We start from the raw sequence: 13,222 nt of genomic DNA, 5'->3' as shown, positions 1-13,222 counted from the left end.
AAAGACAGGACAAGCAAAGGTAGTATTTCAATGAACTAGAAGGTAGGAAAGGAATGAGGAAAAAGTAGAGTAATTTTTTTAACTAGGATGGTAGAAATTAGTCTAATTATGTCAGTAATCACCAAAAAAGGTAAATGGATTACATTTACTACTATATATAAAAAGTTGGAAATTCTCAGATATTTGGAATATTGAAAACAAAACAAATTCAACCTATTGTATGGTATTTAGAAGACACATGTGAAACAATGACATAAAAATAAATTGAAAGTTAAAGAAATTGCAAAATATACTGAGCAAATATTACTGAAATAAGTCTGTTGTAGCAACATTAATAAAACACAAAATCATATTCAAGGCAAAATGCAATAATCAAAAAACCCTGGAAAGGTCATTGGAGTGCAGGGTAGACAGTCTTTGTGGGGCAGCGTAGGGGTTCTTAGGTATGAGGATCTGAGACAGATGTGGGGTAAGGGCCAGATGGTGATAGTCAGGGCCCGTCAGTCATGACTGATAATGACAGACAGGTGTCCGTAGCGGAACTCATGCCTCCTTGGGAGATACGTGGGCCAGGGTGCTTCAAGCGGCAAACGCACAGTCATTTGATGGTTAAGGGACACAGTGCCCCAAAGAGTGTAGATTCCCAAGTCCATAAGGAGAGTTCTTATTCTATGATAAAAAAGGAAAAGTGCCAGAAACATATTGCAATCATGAACTGGTGTATACTTAACTCTAATCATCAGGAAAAAGTCATCCTAGCACAAAGGGAAATTTACAAATCTATGATGATATTGGAAATCTTAATATGCCGCACTAAAAACATACGTCAAATCAAAAGAAAGCAGTAAACCTATAGAAAAATATAATAATTCATATGCTTGTTCCAACTGACATTGAGAATCTCAGAATCAACAAAGAGAAGCTACATGTTTTTTTCAAGCACAGAAGGAACAGTTGTGAAAAGGGAACTAATCTTCACAAACAACCTGTGCAGTAGGTCCTATTATATCATGTTTTACCTGTGGGAAACCTGAGGCACAGAGGTGAACTACCTTGCCCACTGTCACACAACAGAGATACAAGCAGAGCCAAGATGGGAATCCAGGCACTCCTGATTCCAGAATCCAACTTTCAACCATAATGTGAAGGGTTAGAGGCAAGAGCAAGAAATTAATAAAACAAGAAACTGAGAAATAGTAGAGGTGTTCAACACATCAAAAGCTGGTTCTCTGAGAAGACACAATTTCAAACGGCTAATGATATCAATCCAAAAATTTAAAATGAAGAAGGCATGTGTCACTCATGATAGACAGAAAGGAAGACCTAACTACACGATATATGATATAGAAGAGATTCTAAAATACGTAAGAGTACCATCAACTCTGTGCCAATAAGTTTTGAAATACAGATGAAATGTATGATTTCCTGAAGAGATTAAAATTTCTAAAATTGACTCAAAGTTAAAAAAATTAATAACCATTGCCATTATAGAGATTGACTGAGTAGTCAAATTCCGCTACTCTCCCAGTGAAATACCAGGCCCACTGGTCTCAGAGTTAACATTCTCCAAACTCTCAAGAAATTGTTGTCCCTACCTTGTACAATTCTTTCATAGAGTAAAAAAGAAGATGAGCTTTATTAAAAGAAGTCCCAAAATGAACTTAAATGCAGATGGTTGAATGGGTGCTATATTGCTCTTCATAATTTCTCCTACTATAATTTCAAATATTTCATATTTAGAAGGGGACATGGAGAAGTTATGGGGCTAGCTTATCAAACAGGTATATATCATATCTTTGATTCAAATTTTTATCAACTGTCTCTGAAGCAATAATTTATAAGCACTTTTTTCTTTTTAATTTAAATTTCTGTTTCTTAGAGGATGGCTCCAATGCATCAGACCATCCCAACAAATTTGTCCAGCTTGAAGATAACTTTCTCCCACAGACACTCTTTCAGAGAGAAGAACAGCTGTTCTCTTCCAGTTTCTGAATTTGTGACCATTTGAACATGCCAGCACTGGACTTTCCAATAGAAATTTATGAAATTCCTACCTGAAAAACTTTTATGAGGTCCTTAACATTCATCTGACATTAGTCCTGCTTCTATAGGGAATTATATTTTGAAATATATCACCCTAATTCTTTCTGCATAGGTGTATTAATGTTAAATTTCTTGACATAGGGAGGAAACCACCTAGGGGAAGAATTAACCCATTCAAGCTCTGTCAAAGTCATGGGCTTGGACGGCGTCAAAAGGCATGGGTTTGGAAAGAGCCCGATCAGACTGAATAATTTCAATACAAGTTACAATAGGAAGAGCACCTTTTCAGAGTGAACACTTTGCCACACTCTGTTCTGTGAAGCTGCTAGAGGAAGCTGGAAAGGTCACAACACAAGCTTCCAGTTTCTTCATTGATGAATTGGGCAGACAGGTGGTGAGGGTGATGGGACTACATTCCAAGAAATACATTGGCAAGTTAACAAAAGTGAAGGGGGTGGCGAGTAACATAAGAAGGAAGATTTAATTAGAGTCAGGTCATAAGAAAAAAGAATTCAACATTAAAGCTCAGCATTAAAGTATTTTAATTTGTGAATTACAGTATAATGGCTTACATGCTGTGATTCAGCTGAGGCCATTCTATGGGCTCGAAACTCTCAGAGATTTTATGAATTTGGAGAAGAGATACTTTCAACTATCAGACTCCCACTCCTAATCCTGATAATAAATCATTGCATATTACCCTTCAGCAAGATTCCCTAACCCAAACAGTATTGAATTCATCTATTTTTTTTATATAAAGGACAATGTTGCAGGAGTAATTTAATTATCTTTTTCCATTCAAATCAGTATTGTAGGTGGTTTTGTAGCTATATTGGTTTTGTCCACATATTTAAGCTCACGCTGTATGTCCTATATTGTAAAATAAGTTACATTGTAATGTTACTGTTCATCTCCTAGGATGCACAATAGGTAAACATTTTTCCATATTAATTTGTGTTAATTTTTTACTGTATTTTTAGCAAATTGAATTGTCTTTGGAATGACTGATCATTTTCTCAACCTGAGCATCTTATCTGTATTCTTCTTTATTGTATGCTGCCTTAGTTTCTTTTCCACTAATGATATTCAACAACATTGCACCAGAATTTCCTTGAACTTTGTTCATTGATTTTGTTATTGTTGATGTTTTCCTAGAGTGTATTGCTATTGCTTGTTTCAGTGTTTACATATAAGATATACTTATTCAACATCAAAACACTGGAGATTTTCTATTTGTTCACTTAATCCTTCAGCAAATATTTGTTTCATGTCTGTCCACTGCGCAATAGTTTCTGGAAATGCAAAACCTAAATAAGACACTTGAGGCATGCAGTCTCTTGCTCATCCCTCCCCTTCTTATTCTGGCTAATTCTTACCCACCCTTCAAGTTCAAAGTTGCACAGGAGGAATAGGATGATGATTGAAAACAGAAACATGGCATTTGGCATCAAGGAGGTCACTGTCAACAAAGAGCATTTCCAGTGGGGTAGGGTGGGTAGGAGAGGGGAACAGAATCCAGACTACAGGTGATGCGAATGAGGAATCAGAGCCAATGAGAATAGACTATTTCAAAAAACAAGTAACAGAAAGGAAGAAAAAGATATGGCAGCAACATGAGGGGCAGAGATCATCCAATAAACTAGGTTGTTTTGGTTTGGGAGAAATTTGAGTACGTTTATAATCTTAACAGCAAAGAGCCACATAGTTGGGAAAAATAGCAAATGCAGGAAAGAATGGAGATAATTCGTATAGTAGGCTCCAGGGTCACAAGTGGTATTTATGGGTCTAGGTTTTTGTCTTGGAGAAGAGGAATATCTCTTTGCCTGGATTCTGAGGGAAAGAAGTAATATGACAACGTCTGGCATCTGGAAGTGGAAAGCAGAGAAGGAAGAATAAGAGAAATGCCTCATTTCCACTGAGAAAAATGGACTAGAATCATGTTCTAAGAGGAAAATTGAAAAGAAATAGGCAAACAGCTGGGGAAGAATGGTAAATGTTTGTAAGTTTCCATTAATAATATGTGCTGTGCATTCTGCTTCAGCCCCTAGGTCCATTTTCCATACTCTCCACCCTGCTCTGTGCCCTGAGACGCTGACAGCTATGGATTGCACCAGCCAATTTCCTAATTCTCTGGCTTTTGGTTGATTTCAACCAATGGATATTTATTCCCCCAAATATCTTTCTGTTTGGCAGAATTCCTCTTCTGAGGGCCACAGCTCCTGTTAGGAGACCTTTCCTTACAGCTACAGCCCTAATGGACTCCTCCTCCCTTCAGGCTTAGGGATAGTGATGGCTTTCCCTCTGTTGCTAGCCATAGAGCACTTCACTTCCCATAACCCTAGGCAAACAGGCTTCCCGTTTAACTCTCCACGATTGGAGTGTGCCCTTTATTTCCCATCTGGGATACTAACTAGTGCAGAATGCAAGAGGAAGCTGAATGAGCCATCTCTCCATAGGCGCAGGTGAGGTTAAGAGCTCTAAGTCATCATGCTTAGTTTCTCTGCTCAATCCTGCCAACATGAAGAAGCAGATGAAGAGGATGGTGAGGTTCACTGATGCTTGAGGATGGAAGAGCGCACAGGGCAGAAGAAGAGGAAGAGGGATGGAGAGTGCTGGCGAACCAGGCATTGAAATGGTTGTCATAGATCTAAGAGTTGTGCTTTCCATGAGAATTTTGAGTTTAAGAAAAACTCTTTTCTACTGGTTTCTCAAGTCTCTATGCTGAATTATGACCTCCCTTGAATTTACCTATATAGTCAATGCATCATCTAAAAAAAAAGAGGAATTCTCACACACACACACACTTTAGGTTACTCCATATCTGAAAGCATTATTGGACTGTTATGGACTGAATTGTGTCCCCAAAACTCATAAGCTGAAGCCCTAAGCCCCAGTGTGACTCTATAAGGAAACAGGCCTTTAAGGAGGTAATTAAGGTTAAATAAAGCCGTAAGGGTGGGACCCAATCTACTAGGACGGTGCCCATGTAAGAGGAGGGAGAAACACCAGCGGTACGTACGCAGAGCAAAGCCGTATGAGATCCTGGGGAGGAAGTGACTGTCTATAAGCCAAGGAGAGAGGTCTCACCAGAAACCAACTCTGCTGACACCTCGGTCTTGGACTTCCAGACTCCAAAACTGTGAAAAAAACAAATTTATGTTGCTTAGGTCCCCCAGCCTGTGGTATCCTGGTATGGTATCCTGAGCTGACTAATAATACATGGACCATCTAAACTGTCTAATATACACGGAGAACCATGCTTTCTTGGCCTTTGAATCCAGTGATGCATAATATTCCATTCTGTCCACTGATAGCGGCCTCTTTCCTCCTCTTTACTGCATATTATTTACTCTTCAAGGACCAGCTCCAATTTCACCTTCTTTGATCAATCTCTCCTGACAGTGAAGACTTCTCCCTGAAGGAACCCACTTCTTAGAGAAATGACCTACCTGGTCTCAGAACATCACTTATCTGTATACTTAAGACATCTATACTTAAGACATCGTGAGAACAGATGAGAATGCAGCAAAAAGACCATCACAGCCCTGTTTAGTAGCATAGACATGACTTCTGAGCCTTCACTACATCACCCACAATACTCAGTCAAGACCCCCATCCCCAGGGCTGCTAAGGAGATGTGATGAGATAATTTCCTTTAACCACAGCCAGTCTTTCTAATGCCACCTAAGAACAAAAGCCAGTTTGTTCACATTCTCAAGGCAGAGTGGCCTTGGAATAACTTTAGCAAATCATGTGAACCAATCCTTAAGGCCCTTGCAATTCTGTCATTTGAGACATTATCTAAGACAATGGGACCCCGGCAAGGTATGTCCTTGTCTGAGAATATGTCTGAATGAACTTACATTGTTTAACAGGCTTTCCATAGCAAATGCTATAGCAATTCCTTCTGAACTTTGTATTTTACTTTTAAAACTGCTCGTAGAGTTAACTCTCTCTTTCTTTTAAAGACTCTATCACCTTTAAAACAAGCTCATCATCTGATAATCCATTTCCAAACCCGGTTCTGGGATCTGGGTTAAGCACAGTATAACAGAGTGAGACTGTGCCTTGACGGAGAGTTTCTTCTTTATCCTAATTGGCAGAGTCCTCACGAGGGAAAACAGAGCACCTGGTTCTGACTCTAATTTGTCTTCCTTGCATGAATAATTCATGCTGCCTCTACATGACCAGACACTACAGCAGGGGACGGTCTCTACACACAGATCACAGCTGAAGTCTGGTCTGGACAAACTGTCCCTTCCCACCCAGCAGGAAGCTTTGGCTTCAGTGTATGTGAGAGCTGCTGCACAAGGTCAGGTTGATGGTCACTGAATGTTAAGTTAAGGTATTGCCAATTTGGTATTAGTAATTCCTAATTTGTTTCATTTAACTAGGGCTGACCTGCCTCAGTATTTAACCTTTAAAGGAATGCAGGCTGCTTTGGGCAATAGAAGACTATGTCAAGTGTTCACTGAGAATATGTATATTTAAGGGTTTTATAGGTGTGCCATGTATCTGAAAATGGAACAGAAACTCAGAGAGATTTTGTATAAAAGAAAAAAGAGAGGAAGGAAGCAAGAAAGGGAGGGAGGGAGGGAAAGAAAAAATATAATACTGTTTTAAACATGCTCCTCTGCTTAAAACATTCCACAGCCCCCCGTGGCTCTTAAGACCAAGTCCAAAGTTCTTCCCATTGCCTAAGCAGCCCCAACGAGTCTGGCCCCTGTGTACCCCGCCAGTGTCATCCCGCCACCCTACCCCTTGTTTGCTGTACTGCAGTCACACTGGCATTTTTAGGTCCTTGAACCTGCTTGGGGCTCCCCATAGACTATTCTGAGTCCCCAAGACCCCATCCCCACACCTCCACCTGGCTCCCTTGTGCTCATTCTTCAGGTCTCAGCCAGAAGGATGTTTTTACAGGTAGGATTCAAGCTAAATTAAGTTCAGAGATCCCATCCCCACACCATTACATTCCCTGGTTATATACAAGGTCTGTCATCATACAAGCTGCTTTATCTTTGTGTATCTTTCCTCACTTGTAACTAAATAATTGCAGATAGACTATGAGCTCTAAAAGTACAGGAACCCCTTCTTTTATTCTGTATCCCCACACTTAGTGTAACACCTGATGCTATGGAAGGGGCGGCATGAATGAATGAACACAGGAAGACTTAAGACTGGAGCTCTGCAGATGTAGTTTACTGAGGCCAACTGGTAAGTTTGCAGATGGTTGGCTCATTTGTTTGGTGTGATTCTTGCCAAAACATAGAGGGACTAACAGTCTCACCTGAAGGAACAAACAGACAAGAAGATGTGCGCATTTCCGTCAACCTCCTGCTTCTAGATTTTAGTTCGAAAAGCAGTTTATTTAGTTTCAGCATTTGGACTATGTTTTCTAATGGTTGACCTACTACAAACCTGAATTTTTTCAGCATCTGCTTCTTGAATAAGGGCCAGCACGTAATTAGTGCTGAAGACGATGAATGGGAATTGAAAAAGCAAAGAATCCAGTGTGGCTAAAGACAGTTAAGGCAGAAGAGATGGGTAGTGATGTCCCTAGGGCAGGACAGACATGTGGGGGGCTCCTGGGAACCAGGAATGATCCAGGCCATGGTGAATTGGTAGAGAATTTGGGGAGTTTGCATAAAGGCAGCTAGGGTAGAATATGGATAAGGAAACATTTAGGAATGGGTGATCAATAAAATTTTAGGACTGAATTAGACAGGGAAAAAAATAATGAAAGGAAGAACCTAAGGGTTTTTACTGAGGTAAAAAAAAAAAGAAAGAAAAACAGTAGTTTGAGAGCCTGAGGTTAAATAAAAGGAGAAAAGTAAAACTGAAACTAATGTAGCACACATCCCCCCACTACATACTCCATGTTGTACACCCATGGGGAGCAAAATGAGCTTTCCTCTCTTCTCCTTCAAGCAAAGAAAGCATCTGTAAGCAAGGGCAGCTCCCCTGACCTCATTCATCCAAAAAGAAGAGGGGTGGGCAGTGAAGACGGAGGAGCAGGGCCACCAGCAGCCTGCCAGAGCCCAAGGGGCCCGGACGGGACACCAGGGCCTCTGCTACAAAAATCCCAAAGGCCCCTGATCATGTGGGCCAGCAGAAGCCCAGGCTCACCTCAGAGTATTCCACTCTTGTCCTCCAAACCTCACCAGGGAATGTCTGAGCGATGGGACCTCAGTCTCAACCAGAACTCTAGCTTTCCAGCTTCTGCCACCCAGGCAAGCTTGGGAAGGCCGCACCCCAGTGACAGGAAAGACAGAGTAACTCTACTGGTGGTGAGGGTGCAGAAGGAGGGCTTCATGACAGGGAATCAGAATTCAGGCACAAAGGAAAGGAAATACTGGAAGGATAGAGACAACTGGGACCAAGAAAGTCCATCTCTGCCTGATGCCCCTGAAGGCTGGGAGAGGTTTTGTTAAAACCTAACTTGGAGATCCTTTCAGTGCTCCACACTGAAAAGACCACTTGGGTTCAAAACACCTACTCGTTATGTAGTGATTGCCTCACTGAGCCTCAGCTTCTGTGTTTGTAAAGCTGGGATGATATTATTTAGGGGATCCTTGGTCAGCGTCCCTCTTACCCAGCCCTGACTTCTCCGTTAGGTACAGTAGGCACAGTCCCCAGGGTCCATACATTGAGAGCCCCACCAAAATGGTTTAAGGACAAGAGAAAACGAATTCATGTACTGTAGCCTGGATTATATTCATCATTGTATCAATATAGTTGTAAAATATAAACTTAACATAGTTGTGAAGGAAGAGATCTGCAGACTTAGGTGCTGAGGGCCCACAAAAGTCATAATGCAGCCCTGTCTCCAGACTCACCTTTCTGGAGATCTTTCTCCCCGCCACGCCCTATCTACCTGCCTCCAGCACTGGGTCTTCAGCAACTATTTTTTACTCTGCTTCTATGGTTTGATTGTATAAAAACTAATACTTGGCCCTAGCTGGGCAAAACAGAGTCCACTTCACTCAGCTCTCATTGGTCCATGCCTGACTGTTTGGGGTAAGTTAGGGTGAAGAGCGCTTGGAGATGGGTCATACGACTCCAGCTGAGCCAGTCTCATCCTTATGAATTTGGGCTTGACTCTGACAATCCAGCCAGAGTCTGCCTGTTTCCATCCTGAGAGAAGATGAAAACTTGAGAGCTATGAATGGTTATACAGACTTAAAGCAGAGAAAGCCCATCTGAGAGAGAATATGCCCCAAAGGAACAGAGAACTAAGATAGAGAGTTCCAGATGTATTCTAATCTCAGGTTCCAGACTGTTTCAACGGCTACTGGCATCCTGACCCTTGGATTATTCTCTAAGAGATCAGCAGGACTGAAAGGGTGGTGTTCTAGCGATTGCCAGCATTCAAAGCCCAACTACTATATTCCAGCTCTGTGACCCTAGCAAGTTATTTAACTTCCCTGTCACTCACTTTCCTCTATCATAAAAGGACAAGCTGTGAGAATTAAGTGAAGTTGTTTATTTAAGGTGCTTAGAATACAGAGTAGAATAGAATAGAAAATCCAGAAATGGATGTAGAAACATATCAGTGATTGGCTTTTTTTACAGTGGTACAAAACAAAGGCAATTAAATGGAGAAAAGATGGTCTTTATAACAAATATTCTGGAATAATTGGAAATTCATATTTTAAAATATCTGACTTTCAACCAATACTTTGCTGCATTTACAAAGATTAACTCAAAATGGATCATATAACTAAATGTAAATCCCAAAACTATTAAACTTCTAGAGGAAAACATAGGTGAAATCTTTATGACTTTGGGCTAGGTGAAGATTTTTTTAGATATGACCTAAAAACCATGATCTACACAAAATGATTATTTAGATTTCATCAAAATTTAAAACTTCTGTTTTTTTAAAAGACACTTTTAAGAAATAGACAAGTCACAGATTGATAGAAAATATTTGCAAAACACATATTTGATTTAAAAAAATTGATATATAAAAAGACTCTCAAAACTCAACAATAAGAACACAAAGAACCCAGTAAAACAGTGGGCAAAGATTTTAACAGAAACATCATAAAAAGCAGACACATGAATGGCAGATATGCCCATGAAAAGTTGCTCAGCATCATTACTCATTAGGGACATGCAAATCAAAGCCACAGTTAATACTTCTGCACAGTGTTAGAACAGCAAAAATAAAAAATACTGAGAATACCAATGTGTGGTGAGAAGGAAAAGCAATTGGAACTTGTATACTGCTAATGGGAATGAAAATAATGTAGCCCTTACAGAAAACAGTGTGGCAATTGCTTATAAAACTAAATATATACTAACCATATGACTTGGCATTCCCACTACTAGATACTTTTACTCAAGAGTCATGGAAACATATGCACACTCAAAACTTGTGCACAGATATTTATAGCAGTTTTATTCATAATCATCAGAAACTGGAAACCCATATATCCTTCAACTGAGTGTATAAACATTCTGTGATAAACTCATGCAATGAAATACTACTTAGAAATAAAAAGGAGCAAACTACTGATGCAGGTATGGATGAATCTGAATGAAAAAAGCCAGATTCAATAGGTTATATAGCATATGAACCATTCATATTTAATTTTACAAAAGGCAAAACCCAAAGACAGAAAACAGTAGTTGCCAATGGCTGGGGATAGGGAGAGGATTGGCTACAATGGGGCACAAGGGAACCCTTTGGAGCAAGAGAAATATCTTAATTATGGTGTGTATAATTGTAAATATGGTGTACATGATTATCCATGATTATCAGTTTGTCGAAACACAGACCTATACACTACAGTGAGTGGTAATGTCTGTAAATTATATCTCAATAAACTTGAATCATAATTTTAGGAAAAAGAAGTAACTATCTGCTCAGATTAATGCCATTGGGTTTCTGTTACTTGCAGTCAAGAGTTCTAAATGATACAAATATTGAACAGCATAATGCAGTGTCATCTGAAGAGGGGATCAAATTCTCATTTTAACTCTGAAGGCTAACTTAACCCTTGATGCTCCATTAACTCCCCCATAAAATACAGTGTACATTTTATATGAACACAATCTAGTACAAAAATTCAGCTTTTCAAAAGAAATTGGGGACCACATCCTCTTTGAGTTAATATGGTAAGGATGAAACATTAAACAACTTCTTTATTTCTCTATACTGTGGGCCTTTACCTAGTTAATACAGATTCTCAAGATAGCAGTAAAATCAAAGGAAATGTAAACACTGCCTCTTATTCTGCCTAGAAAGGGAAGAAAGAGGAGTCTCTTAGTGAAAGTGGAGGGTAAAGGGATTCTACTTCTCACCATTTTAAGTAGAGGAACTCTAGACAAGAAGATGGGGTTGTTCTATGCAGGGCTGACATGTACAGTTGTACAGTTTGTGAACTGCATAAAGGGTCCCAGGCTCAAGGGGTGAGTGAGAGATAAAACCTATCCTTAGCAGGATGGCAACTACTCCAATGAAGAGATGTCTGTTTCATCACTGAAGGATACTATATGCTTGTCACTCTCTGCACCTGTGAGGCTGGGTTGCCCTAGAATGATTGACTTTTCCTAATTTGCAAAAAGGTACCACATGGTCCTGTGGTACCCTGGATTCAACAGGCTGAATGACCATGAGAAACCACTTGATCCAGAGTTGGGATGGGAGTAACAAGGCTTCCATCGTAAGGCTTCAAAAAGTGTAGGTGTAGCCAGTTGTGACCTGTTGCCTCAGGCTGCCCAGAGAGAAAACTGACCCTGTTTATCATGAGAGCTGGGTTTTAGGTAGATTTATTTTAAGCAGACTAGACATTCAAGTGCTAAAGCCGACCACCTATATGAGACACACCAATCTTTTGAAGATAATACTTACAGTTCAAACAAAATAATCCATTTGCTTCAGCCAGCATCATATTAAGGCCTGCCTGTTTCAATTAGTTTAGAGGATAATCTGGTAACCAGAAAAGAAAAGAAGAGGCTATAACAAAGGAGCACATTTTTGGGAATTCAGTCCTAAAAAGGGACTGCTCTAAATACCCCATCACTACACCTCCATTTCCTCACCTCTCTGATGGATCCATACTGTCCTGTTCTCCTTCAGTGCAGATTCCATAAACTCAGGCCCCTGCTCCCTGTTCAAAGACTATCACATTTTATTTTGGTTGTTAACTCTAACTAGGCATCCTGTTTCTTAAGATGCCTTGTACCTTTTATTTATCTTCTTTATGCCTAAGCTTTCTCCTACATCAAAGTAGTTTAATATGGCCTGTCCTACCTTTCCCAAAGAGGATGAAATTAGGTAATCAACATATCACTCACAGATGAAGAATAGTCATGTTATGTTTCTCTATAGGAGTACCTTCCTTTACACACAGTTTTCCTCAAACATCTCTCTTGAATCAAATCTAGAGTTTAAAGAACTGAGATGCTGACACCTTATGGAAATCTCATGATGGCAAATTCTGTCAAACAAGGGAGGGTCTAACAAATAATCACTCTGGATGTTTACTGAGCCTTCTCACTAGGTTAACTTAAAGGATGAGGACAAATGCCATGAAAGCAATCATAATTCCTTTAACAGTTTATGGGTTTTCACGCTATTTGCACACACCTCTCACCTGATGTTCATACCCACTCCCATGAGATAGTGCTCAGGTATTATTATTCCCAGTTGCCAGATGAAGAAGCTGAGACACAGTGAGGTTAATAATTTGTCCAAGGTTATGCAGCTAAAGCACCTGTGCTAAAAGCTCAGACAGTCTCAAAGCTCTTACCCTTGACCTACATCAAACAACTCGAGGACCAAAAAAAACAAGAATCGTCTGTGGTCTGCAGAAATGCAAATAATTTTCTCTAAGCATTCGTAGACTTAAAACCTTAAAATTCTAAAGCCCATTTGCCAACACATAAACTTCTAAATGGAGAGGAGACTGCTGACTTCTTCCAAGCAGAAGAGCAGTAAAAGCAGTATTATCATGATAAAAAATGATTAAATGCTAATCATACTAGCTGAGATATCATCATCAAATCTTGCATTAACAGCTACAATTAAATAGCAGACTTATTAGCTACATTATGTTTAAGCGCATCCTGCCACACTATTTGTATTTTTTCAGCAAAACTAAAAAAGACCTTAAACCAACTTTAAGGGGATGGAAAGCAAAAAGGTAAAATGATGTCACCTACATACATG

The sequence above is a fragment of the Manis javanica genome, chromosome 4 (assembly GCF_040802235.1).
Source record: "Manis javanica isolate MJ-LG chromosome 4, MJ_LKY, whole genome shotgun sequence".
Lineage (NCBI taxonomy): Eukaryota > Metazoa > Chordata > Mammalia > Pholidota > Manidae > Manis > Manis javanica.
This window is presented reverse-complemented; position numbering follows the sequence as displayed.